Genomic DNA, 12,463 nt, shown 5'->3' with positions numbered 1-12,463 from the left:
GAGAAACCCCCGACTCCCACTCACCCTCGTTATACCCCCTGTCCTCTCCGAACGAGGAAACACGGCCCTCCTGGTGTAGTTCTGAGTCTCACAGGAGGAACACAGCCTGCCCTTTGGGTCTGAGGAGGAAGATAGAGCATCAGGCCTCCCGAATCCCTCTCCGGGACACTCCATGGTCCTCTGCCGCTTATTACCTTTCCAGGACGCAATTCTACTTAAAAAGTCTTCCTTGGGCTAAAGAGAAATCAGCTTAGGAGAGAGACCAACCACTTCCCCTGACCCCGGAGGGGATAAGGATTTTCCATCTCCCTGTGCCTCAGGAGTCAGACAGAGGTTCAAGTCCCAGCTCCTCCTCTGGCTTGTTATATAACTTTAGGCAAATCACTTTGGTGTTGAGTTCTAGTTTCCTCATCTGTAAAATGGAAGAAAGAATCTTTTCTAAACTGATCGTGAGGATTAAATGAGATAATATAGATATTGTACAAAATGCTTTATTTCGTTTTTTGTCACTATAAAATAACAGAGGACTTCTAATCAGAAATAATAACAAAAGTTTAAAATGAAAAGAATAAACCCTAATTAAAGGCATTTGACAAATAAAAAGAGGACATTCTTTTCCCAAATATAACGAACATTTTGCTGTGTTTCTTTCTACTCTTTATTTTGCCTGGGTGTGTGTGTGGTTTGTTTGTTTGTTTTTAATTTTTGATTTACAGTAAAGTTGCAAAAATAGTAGAGATTTCCCATATATCCCTCAGCTAGTTTCAAATTCCCCTGTTGGTAGCATCTCACATTACCAGGGTGCATTTGCCAAAACTAAGAAACCAACATTGCTGCGTTGCTGTTAACTGAACTACAGACTTTATTTGCATTTTATCTGTTTTTTCACTGCTGTTCTTTTTCTGGCCCAGGATCCCAACCAGGATTCCATATTGCATTTAGTCATAATGTCTCCTGTCTGTGACACTTTCTCAACCTTTCCTTGACCTTGTTCTTATAAACTTGACCGTCTTAAAGAGTACTGGTCAGGTATTTTTGCAGAATGTCCCTCAATTTGTTGTTGTTGTTGTTTTCTGATGTCTTCCTCATGACTAGACTGGGGTTATGAATTTTAGGGGGAGGATACTACCAAGGTAAGGTGTCCTTCTCATCACACCCTCCGGGGGGCACGTGACATATCCACGTGACTTCTCACTGTGATGTTACACTTGACCACTTGGTTAAGGTGGTGTTTCCAGGTTTCACCACAGTAAAGCTGCTCTTTGGAAGGAACTCAGGGGGAACTCAGCCCCGCTTCCTGGAAGGGGCAGCATCCAAATCAATTATCTGGAATTCTTCCGTAAGAAAGATTTGTCTCTTCTCCCCCATTTATTTATTCAATTATTTATGTCAGTATGGACTCATGTATATTTAATTTATACTTTTGACTATAATCTAATACTACATTATTTATTTTGTTTCTCAGATTGTTCCAGCTTTGGGAGTTCCCCCAGTCTGGCCCCTGGGACCCTTTGCCATATCCCCATTGTTCCCTTCTCTGAGCACCTCCTTACTGCCTGGTGCTATCAGATGCTCCAGGGTCATCTTGTCTTTTCCCTGCCCTCACCCTACAATCAGGCATTTCTCCCAGAAGCCTTGGTTCCTTTTATTGGAGAATGGTGTTTAGAAACCATGCTCTGGTCGCTGAGAGTGCTCCTTGCCACTGTGTTGCCTGTACTTTTTGTCGTTTTCTTTCCGTCTTTTTCTTTCCTTGCATAGACGTTTACAGACACCACTGCCTGTCCCATGAACCAGCTGAAATCAGGTCCAGCCCTGACCTTCAAGAAGAAGCTCCTGTAGTACAAACTTCCACCTGCAAAATAAATGAGTCATCAGTAAGAAATATACAGTGTGGGGGGCTTCCCCAGTGGAGCAGTGGTTGGGAGTCCACCTGCCGATGCAGGGGACGCGGGTTCGTGCCCTGGTCCGGGAAGATCCCACATGCCGCGGAGCGGCTGGGCCCGTGAGCCATGGCCGCTGAGCCTGCACGTCCGGAGCCTGTGCTCCTCAACAGGAGAGGCCACAACAGTGAGAGGCCCGTGTACCACAAAAAAAAAAAAAAAAAAAAAAAAAAAAAAAGGTGGGCTTTGGAGATAGAGCGGAGCTTGAATCCTAGCTCCATCACTTAGCTGTGTGACCTTGGGCAAGTTCCTTAACCTCTCTGAATCTCAGTCTCCTCTGTACAATGGGAACTGGTGAGAGTGGGGTGTTGGTGAAAATGATAGTGTAACATAGGCATCTGGGCACATGCCAAGCGCTCGATATCTGTTATCACTATTATTTCCCTAGGGCCTCCTGTGCCTGTGTCATTTCTTAGAGATCTCAGCTCTTATTTCCTTCTCCCAGCACCCTGCTTTCTATTTTAGGGAAATAAGAGTCTGAGTGGGAAACTCTTCTTTGCTCTTATGCAATATGCAAATGGAGGAAATGGAATTGGAAGCCAGGCCTATGCTGGCCGTCACCCGAGCCCTTTCCACTCCCAAAACACTGGTCTGGGCCTCCCCAGGTCCCTCAAGAGCCGAATGGGGTGTGGAGAGGGAATCCCAGGCTCACAGAGAGGCTGGGGAGCTGCCGTGGGAAGGAGCTGAGAGGAGGGTGCCTGCCAGGACCAAGGGCTGGAGTCTCCTCCACAGTCTCTGTCGCGTTTTTGGAGTCTGAAGGTGACTGGCTCGGGACCTGCTGTGGGCAGCCGATGGTCAGGGGGACTTTTGGGGACTGGGGCCCTTGCTGCTGCATTGGCATCGTCCACTCTTGCAGGTGTTGTCATGTGGCCTGGGGTTTTCAGGCAACATCCAAGTGGGTGGGATGATCCTTTCCAGGAAGAAAAGGGGACTAATGATGGTGCAGTGCTGGACATGGTGGTTACAATGTCCTGCTGTCCACTTCAATGTCCACCAGTGTGGCACGTTGGCCCAAGGTGGTGGAAAACAGGCCAGCAGTCAGGAAGGTCAAGGGCAGGGTATGGGAGAGAGGAGGAGGCTGCCTCTGCTCAGGGGTGAGTGAGCTGGCAGAGGCTGGAAGCCCTCTGCATGCTGGTTGCTAGGTTACGAGGCTTCTGTCCCACAGCCTGGAGCCTTCCCTGGGCTCCTGTGGACTTCCTCCTCTGGCACTGGCCCTGATGGCTATGAGACGTGTGCCCTTCCACAAATCGAACGACAGTCTGCCACGTGATGGTACCTCTGGGTGTCGAGGGCACCCCACCTGAGCAGCAGACACACATCGAGTTGCCCATCGTGTGCAGAAAACTCACGGGAAACCAGTAACGCTCCCGGAGCTGGGAACCATGGGGGCTTGAGGGGTAATCTGTCTTCTTTGCCTGTTTGCTAGATTTTCTGTAGCTTGGTTTATACACATGAATGACTCTCTGCTAAGTCCTCCCTGAGACAGCTGTGGAGACCATCCTGGAGGGATGTCCCTCCCTGGTAGATGTTCACTGGAGGAACATCCCTTCTGGAAAAAGATATTCAGTACTCGCATCTCCTCAAGGAGGAGCCATGTGTGGTTGTGAATCTCCGAAGGACTGACTCTGCTCCCTCCTGTGTGGTGGAAAGTTAGCTGCAAGTCCCCTTCAAGCCCCAGGACCTCAGGGAAGGCCTAGGGCATGCTGGCTCTGGGGGTGTGGGTAGTGGAGGGTCCCAAGACATCTTGCAGGGGCGCAGATCAGTAGGGGTGACAGCTGAGGGGGGCTGGGCAGGAGCTGCTCAGGCCTGGGAACAAGCGAGGTCCCGAGGAGGGAACTGGGGGCAGAGCAGAGCGGGAACACAGAAAGTGGAACCATGGGGCTTGGGCCAGGGGAAGTGAGTGTGAGCCCAAAGAGCTTTTTGCCCCGACATGTCCCAGCTGGGACTGGACAGAACAGAAACTCCCTGCTCCCTGCATCAGATGCTTCTCTCCCAGCAGGGACTGCAGCACCTGCATGGCTGGCGAGCAGAGGGAAGGATGTGGGCTCAGTTCTGGGAGCAGGGGTCAGGCTTTGGGTTCCAAACGCTACAAAAACCTCTATGTAGTTTCTGGGCTTGCAGGGAATAGCAGGGTCTGCTGTCTCCTTTCAGCAGAGATTAAAAGAATTTATCTCTCCCTCAAAATATTAACAATAGAGTTATCATGTGATCCAGCAATGCCACTTCTAGGTATATATCCAAAAGAACTGAATGCAGGGACTCAGATATTCGTACACCCACATGTTCATCACAGTGTTATTGACAATACCCAGGAGGTGGAAGGAACCCAAGTATTCATCAACAGATGAATAGATAAACAGAATGTGGTATATATTACATAAAATGGAATATTATTCAGCCTTAAAAAGGAAGGAAATCCTGACACATGCTACAACATGGATGAACCTTGAGGCATTATGCTAGTGAAATAAGCCATTGACAAAAGGGCAAATATTGTATGATTCCACTTATGTAAGGTATCTAGAGTAGTCAAAATCATAGAGACAGAAAGTAAAAGAGTGGCTGCCAGGGCCTGGAGGGAGGGAAAATGGGGATCAAGTTTCAGTTTTGTAAGATGAAAAATTTCTGGAGATGGGTTGTACAACAATGTGAATATACTTAACACTCCTGAACCATATACCTAGTGATCACTTTTATGTTATGTGTGTTTTATCATGATCTTTATTTTTTTTAAGATTTATTTTTATTTATTTATTTTGGCTGCCCCAGGTCTTAGTTGCAGCATGCGAGATCTAGTTCCTCCCTGCATGGGAGCATGGAGTCTTACCCACTGGACCACCAGGGAAGTCCCTATCATGATCTTTAAAAAACAAGTTCTCTCAGACTGTGTCTAAGCCTAAATCTAATGTACAGCATTGTTTATTCTTCAGCAATGATCTGGCTGGTATTGAAATCCAGGTTGTAAACAGTATTCCCCCAAACTTGGAACATGGCTCCATAGTCTTGGAGTAACATGTTTACTGTTGGGAGTCCGGCGTCATTTTTACCCCAGACTCCTTGTGTGTGAAGGTTGGGAGTCTTCTCTCTGTCCCTGGTGCTCTGACTTTTCACATGCTCAGCCCTCTGCAGGTCTTTCATTCTTGCTTCTGGGCACTTGTGAATCTTTTTAATATGGAGACTCACACCTTCAGGTCTAGAAACTTTCTTGTTTTGGTTTTTTTTTGTTGTTTGTTTTTCATTTTTCTCTCTTTTGTTAGCATCTTTTACTTGTGTGTTGTATCTTCTGGACCAATTCTTCATCTCCTTGAGTTTCTGTTCTACTTTCCAGGAGATTTCATAGACTTCATCTTCTAACTGTTTTACAACTTTTAAAATTTTTTTCTGCTTTTACATTTTTAATTTCCAGAACCTTCTGTAACCGAGCAAGATGCTATGGTGCCTTCCTGGGACAGACCACCCCCCCCCCAGGTCCTCCACCTGCCTCTTATTTGTGGAAAAACTTTAGCCTCCTAGGCCTTCCCCTAGTTCCAAAGGATAAATCTAATCCAAGAAGTGAGAAAATGCAGAAACAAAGTAAAACAGTCAAACAAGACAAAATACTAGGACTTCCCTGGTGGTCCAGTGGTTAAGACTCCATGCTCCCAATGCAGGGGGCCCGGGTTCGATCCCTGGTCAGGGAATTAGATCCCACATGCCACAACTAAAAAGATCCCGCATGCTGCAATGAAGGTCCTGCATGCCACAACTAAGACCCTGCGCAGCCAAAAAAATAAATAAATATTAAAACAAAACAAAAGACAAAATAATAATAGTTTTCCCATTAAACAAAGTCAAGGACCTTTAGTTCAAGGGCTAGAGATAATATGATGAGCCATATCCTTTTAGATGTTTTGCTGATACTGTAACCCCCACCAGACAGAAGAAGTTAACTCTATGCTGCCCACAAGAATGTAGACCCCGAGACAACGAATCATCCCAAATTAAGAAGCCCTGTGGACGAAAGGCTCTTGGGGCTGCAGCCAGGAGTCAGTGCTGTGCCTCTGAGGTGGGAGAACCAACTTCAGGACACTGGTCCACAAGAGGCCTCCCAGCTGCACATAATATCAAACAGCAAAAATCTCCGAGAGATCTCCATCTCAACGCCAGCACCCAGCTTCACTCAACGACCAGCAAGCCACAGGGCTGGACATCCTATGCCAAACAACTAGCAAGACAGGAACACAACCCCACCCATTAGCAGAGAGGCTGCCCAAAATCATAATAAGTCTACAGACACCCCAAAACACATCACCAGACGTGGACCTGCCCACCAGAAAGACAAGATCCAGCCTCATCCACCAGAACACAGGCCCTAGTCCCCTCCACCAGGAAGCCTACACAACCCACTGAACAAAACTTAGCCACTGGGGACAGACACAAAAAACAACAGGAACTACGAACCTTCAGCCTGCAAAAAAGGAGACCCCAAACACAGTAAGATAAGCAAAATGAAAAGACAGAAAAACACACCGCAGATGAAGGAGCAAGATAAAAACCCACCAGACCTAACAAATGAAGAGGAAATAGGCAGTCTACCTGAAAAAGAATTCAGAATAATGATAGTAGGGTTGATCCGAAATCTTGGAGATAGAATGGACAATAGAATGGACAAAATGCAAGAATCAGTTAACAAGGACCTAGAAGAACTAAAGATGAAACAAGCAATTATGAACAACACAATAAATGAAATTAAAAGTACTCTAGATGGGATCAATAGCAGAATAACTGAGGCAGAAGAACGGATAAGTGACCTGGAAGATAAAATAGTGGAAATAACCAATGCAGAGCAGAATAAAGAAAAAAGAATGAAAAGAACTGAGGACAGTCTCAGAGACCTCTGGGTCAGGCTTTGGGTTCCAAACACTACAAAAACCTCTATGTAGTTTCTGGGCTTGCAGGGAATAGCAGGGTCTGCTGTCTCCTTTCAGCAGAGATTAAAAGAATTTATCTCCCTCAAAATATTAACAATAGAGTTATCATGTGATCCAGCAATGCCACTTCTAGGTATATATCCAAAAGAACTGAATGCAGGGACTCAGATATTCGTACACCCACATGTTCATCACAGTGTTATTGACAATACCCAGGAGGTGGAAGGAACCCAAGTATTCATCAACAGATGAATAGATAAACAGAATGTGGTATATATTACATAAAATGGAATATTATTCAGCCTTAAAAAGGAAGGAAATCCTGACACATGCTACAACATGGATGAACCTTGAGGCATTATGCTAGTGAAATAAGCCATTGACAAAAGGGCAAATATTGTATGATTCCACTTATGTAAGGTATCTAGAGTAGTCAAAATCATAGAGACAGAAAGTAAAAGAGTGGCTGCCAGGGCCTGGAGGGAGGGAAAATGGGGATCAAGTTTCAGTTTTGTAAGATGAAAAATTTCTGGAGATGGGTTGTACAACAATGTGAATATACTTAACACTCCTGAACCATATACCTAGTGATCACTTTTATGTTATGTGTGTTTTATCATGATCTTTATTTTTTTTAAGATTTATTTTTATTTATTTATTTTGGCTGCCCCAGGTCTTAGTTGCAGCATGCGAGATCTAGTTCCTCCCTGCATGGGAGCATGGAGTCTTACCCACTGGACCACCAGGGAAGTCCCTATCATGATCTTTAAAAAACAAGTTCTCTCAGACTGTGTCTAAGCCTAAATCTAATGTACAGCATTGTTTATTCTTCAGCAATGATCTGGCTGGTATTGAAATCCAGGTTGTAAACAGTATTCCCCCAAACTTGGAACATGGCTCCATAGTCTTGGAGTAACATGTTTACTGTTGGGAGTCCGGCGTCATTTTTACCCCAGACTCCTTGTGTGTGAAGGTTGGGAGTCTTCTCTCTGTCCCTGGTGCTCTGACTTTTCACATGCTCAGCCCTCTGCAGGTCTTTCATTCTTGCTTCTGGGCACTTGTGAATCTTTTTAATATGGAGACTCACACCTTCAGGTCTAGAAACTTTCTTGTTTTGGTTTTTTTTTTGTTGTTTGTTTTTCATTTTTCTCTCTTTTGTTAGCATCTTTTACTTGTGTGTTGTATCTTCTGGACCAATTCTTCATCTCCTTGAGTTTCTGTTCTACTTTCCAGGAGATTTCATAGACTTCATCTTCTAACTGTTTTACAACTTTTAAAATTTTTTTCTGCTTTTACATTTTTAATTTCCAGAACCTTCTGTAACCGAGCAAGATGCTATGGTGCCTTCCTGGGACAGACCACCACCCCCCCCCCAGGTCCTCCACCTGCCTCTTATTTGTGGAAAAACTTTAGCCTCCTAGGCCTTCCCCTAGTTCCAAAGGATAAATCTAATCCAAGAAGTGAGAAAATGCAGAAACAAAGTAAAACAGTCAAACAAGACAAAATACTAGGACTTCCCTGGTGGTCCAGTGGTTAAGACTCCATGCTCCCAATGCAGGGGGCCCGGGTTCGATCCCTGGTCAGGGAATTAGATCCCACATGCCACAACTAAAAAGATCCCGCATGCTGCAATGAAGGTCCTGCATGCCACAACTAAGACCCTGCGCAGCCAAATAAATAAATAAATATTAAAACAAAACAAAAGACGAAATAATAATAGTTTTCCCATTAAACAAAGTCAAGGACCTTTAGTTCAAGGGCTAGAGATAATATGATGAGCCATATCCTTTTAGATGTTTTGCTGATACTGTAACCCCCACCAGACAGAAGAAGTTAACTCTATGCTGCCCACAAGAATGTAGACCCCGAGACAACGAATCATCCCAAATTAAGAAGCCCTGTGGACGAAAGGCTCTTGGGGCTGCAGCCAGGAGTCAGTGCTGTGCCTCTGAGGTGGGAGAACCAACTTCAGGACACTGGTCCACAAGAGGCCTCCCAGCTGCACATAATATCAAACAGCAAAAATCTCCGAGAGATCTCCATCTCAACGCCAGCACCCAGCTTCACTCAACGACCAGCAAGCCACAGGGCTGGACATCCTATGCCAAACAACTAGCAAGACAGGAACACAACCCCACCCATTAGCAGAGAGGCTGCCCAAAATCATAATAAGTCTACAGACACCCCAAAACACATCACCAGACGTGGACCTGCCCACCAGAAAGACAAGATCCAGCCTCATCCACCAGAACACAGGCCCTAGTCCCCTCCACCAGGAAGCCTACACAACCCACTGAACAAAACTTAGCCACTGGGGACAGACACAAAAAACAACAGGAACTACGAACCTTCAGCCTGCAAAAAAGGAGACCCCAAACACAGTAAGATAAGCAAAATGAAAAGACAGAAAAACACACCGCAGATGAAGGAGCAAGATAAAAACCCACCAGACCTAACAAATGAAGAGGAAATAGGCAGTCTACCTGAAAAAGAATTCAGAATAATGATAGTAGGGTTGATCCGAAATCTTGGAGATAGAATGGACAATAGAATGGACAAAATGCAAGAATCAGTTAACAAGGACCTAGAAGAACTAAAGATGAAACAAGCAATTATGAACAACACAATAAATGAAATTAAAAGTACTCTAGATGGGATCAATAGCAGAATAACTGAGGCAGAAGAACGGATAACTGACCTGGAAGATAAAATAGTGGAAATAACCAATGCAGAGCAGAATAAAGAAAAAAGAATGAAAAGAACTGAGGACAGTCTCAGAGACCTCTGGGTCAGGCTTTGGGTTCCAAACACTACAAAAACCTCTATGTAGTTTCTGGGCTTGCAGGGAATAGCAGGGTCTGCTGTCTCCTTTCAGCAGAGATTAAAAGAATTTATCTCTCCCTCAAAATATTAACAATAGAGTTATCATGTGATCCAGCAATGCCACTTCTAGGTATATATCCAAAAGAATTGAATGCAGGGACTCAGATATTCGTACACCCACATGTTCATCACAGTGTTATTGACAATACCCAGGAGGTGGAAGGAACCCAAGTATTCATCAACAGATGAATAGATAAACAGAATGTGGTATATATTACATAAAATGGAATATTATTCAGCCTTAAAAAGGAAGGAAATCCTGACACATGCTACAACATGGATGAACCTTGAGGCATTATGCTAGTGAAATAAGCCATTGACAAAAGGGCAAATATTGTATGATTCCACTTATGTAAGGTATCTAGAGTAGTCAAAATCATAGAGACAGAAAGTAAAAGAGTGGCTGCCAGGGCCTGGAGGGAGGGAAAATGGGGATCAAGTTTCAGTTTTGTAAGATGAAAAATTTCTGGAGATGGGTTGTACAACAATGTGAATATACTTAACACTCCTGAACCATATACCTAGTGATCACTTTTATGTTATGTGTGTTTTATCATGATCTTTATTTTTTTTAAGATTTATTTTTATTTATTTATTTTGGCTGCCCCAGGTCTTAGTTGCAGCATGCGAGATCTAGTTCCTCCCTGCATGGGAGCATGGAGTCTTACCCACTGGACCACCAGGGAAGTCCCTATCATGATCTTTAAAAAACAAGTTCTCTCAGACTGTGTCTAAGCCTAAATCTAATGTACAGCATTGTTTATTCTTCAGCAATGATCTGGCTGGTATTGAAATCCAGGTTGTAAACAGTATTCCCCCAAACTTGGAACATGGCTCCATAGTCTTGGAGTAACATGTTTACTGTTGGGAGTCCGGCGTCATTTTTACCCCAGACTCCTTGTGTGTGAAGGTTGGGAGTCTTCTCTCTGTCCCTGGTGCTCTGACTTTTCACATGCTCAGCCCTCTGCAGGTCTTTCATTCTTGCTTCTGGGCACTTGTGAATCTTTTTAATATGGAGACTCACACCTTCAGGTCTAGAAACTTTCTTGTTTTGGTTTTTTTTTTGTTGTTTGTTTTTCATTTTTCTCTCTTTTGTTAGCATCTTTTACTTGTGTGTTGTATCTTCTGGACCAATTCTTCATCTCCTTGAGTTTCTGTTCTACTTTCCAGGAGATTTCATAGACTTCATCTTCTAACTGTTTTACAACTTTTAAAATTTTTTTCTGCTTTTACATTTTTAATTTCCAGAACCTTCTGTAACCGAGCAAGATGCTATGGTGCCTTCCTGGGACAGACCACCCCCCCCCCCAGGTCCTCCACCTGCCTCTTATTTGTGGAAAAACTTTAGCCTCCTAGGCCTTCCCCTAGTTCCAAAGGATAAATCTAATCCAAGAAGTGAGAAAATGCAGAAACAAAGTAAAACAGTCAAACAAGACAAAATACTAGGACTTCCCTGGTGGTCCAGTGGTTAAGACTCCATGCTCCCAATGCAGGGGGCCCGGGTTCGATCCCTGGTCAGGGAATTAGATCCCACATGCCACAACTAAAAAGATCCCGCATGCTGCAATGAAGGTCCTGCATGCCACAACTAAGACCCTGCGCAGCCAAATAAATAAATAAATATTAAAACAAAACAAAAGACGAAATAATAATAGTTTTCCCATTAAACAAAGTCAAGGACCTTTAGTTCAAGGGCTAGAGATAATATGATGAGCCATATCCTTTTAGATGTTTTGCTGATACTGTAACCCCCACCAGACAGAAGAAGTTAACTCTATGCTGCCCACAAGAATGTAGACCCCGAGACAACGAATCATCCCAAATTAAGAAGCCCTGTGGACGAAAGGCTCTTGGGGCTGCAGCCAGGAGTCAGTGCTGTGCCTCTGAGGTGGGAGAACCAACTTCAGGACACTGGTCCACAAGAGGCCTCCCAGCTGCACATAATATCAAACAGCAAAAATCTCCGAGAGATCTCCATCTCAACGCCAGCACCCAGCTTCACTCAACGACCAGCAAGCCACAGGGCTGGACATCCTATGCCAAACAACTAGCAAGACAGGAACACAACCCCACCCATTAGCAGAGAGGCTGCCCAAAATCATAATAAGTCTACAGACACCCCAAAACACATCACCAGACGTGGACCTGCCCACCAGAAAGACAAGATCCAGCCTCATCCACCAGAACACAGGCCCTAGTCCCCTCCACCAGGAAGCCTACACAACCCACTGAACAAAACTTAGCCACTGGGGACAGACACAAAAAACAACAGGAACTACGAACCTTCAGCCTGCAAAAAAGGAGACCCCAAACACAGTAAGATAAGCAAAATGAAAAGACAGAAAAACACACCGCAGATGAAGGAGCAAGATAAAAACCCACCAGACCTAACAAATGAAGAGGAAATAGGCAGTCTACCTGAAAAAGAATTCAGAATAATGATAGTAGGGTTGATCCGAAATCTTGGAGATAGAATGGACAATAGAATGGACAAAATGCAAGAATCAGTTAACAAGGACCTAGAAGAACTAAAGATGAAACAAGCAATTATGAACAACACAATAAATGAAATTAAAAGTACTCTAGATGGGATCAATAGCAGAATAACTGAGGCAGAAGAACGGATAAGTGACCTGGAAGATAAAATAGTGGAAATAACCAATGCAGAGCAGAATAAAGAAAAAAGAATGAAAAGAACTGAGGACAGTCTCAGAGACCTCTGGGTCAGGC

General features: G+C 44.3%; 3 non-coding genes across 3 annotated transcripts; all 3 read left to right on the top strand.

The window, feature by feature from the left end:
- Positions 1–5,547: 5,547 nt before the first annotated feature.
- Positions 5,548–5,620, top strand: TRNAW-CCA (transfer RNA tryptophan (anticodon CCA)). The gene has a single exon. It is a non-coding gene; the product is annotated as a tRNA-Trp (tRNA).
- A 2,745-nt stretch (positions 5,621–8,365) lies between these two features.
- On the top strand, positions 8,366–8,438 carry TRNAW-CCA (transfer RNA tryptophan (anticodon CCA)). Its single transcript has one exon. It is a non-coding gene; the product is annotated as a tRNA-Trp (tRNA).
- Positions 8,439–11,183: 2,745 nt separating this feature from the next.
- TRNAW-CCA (transfer RNA tryptophan (anticodon CCA)) lies at positions 11,184–11,256 on the top strand. The gene has a single exon. It is a non-coding gene; the product is annotated as a tRNA-Trp (tRNA).
- The last annotated feature ends 1,207 nt before the right edge of the window (positions 11,257–12,463 follow it).

Source organism: Delphinus delphis, chromosome 1 (genome assembly GCF_949987515.2).
Source record: "Delphinus delphis chromosome 1, mDelDel1.2, whole genome shotgun sequence".
Taxonomy (NCBI): domain Eukaryota; kingdom Metazoa; phylum Chordata; class Mammalia; order Artiodactyla; family Delphinidae; genus Delphinus; species Delphinus delphis.
This window is presented reverse-complemented; position numbering and strand designations above follow the sequence as displayed.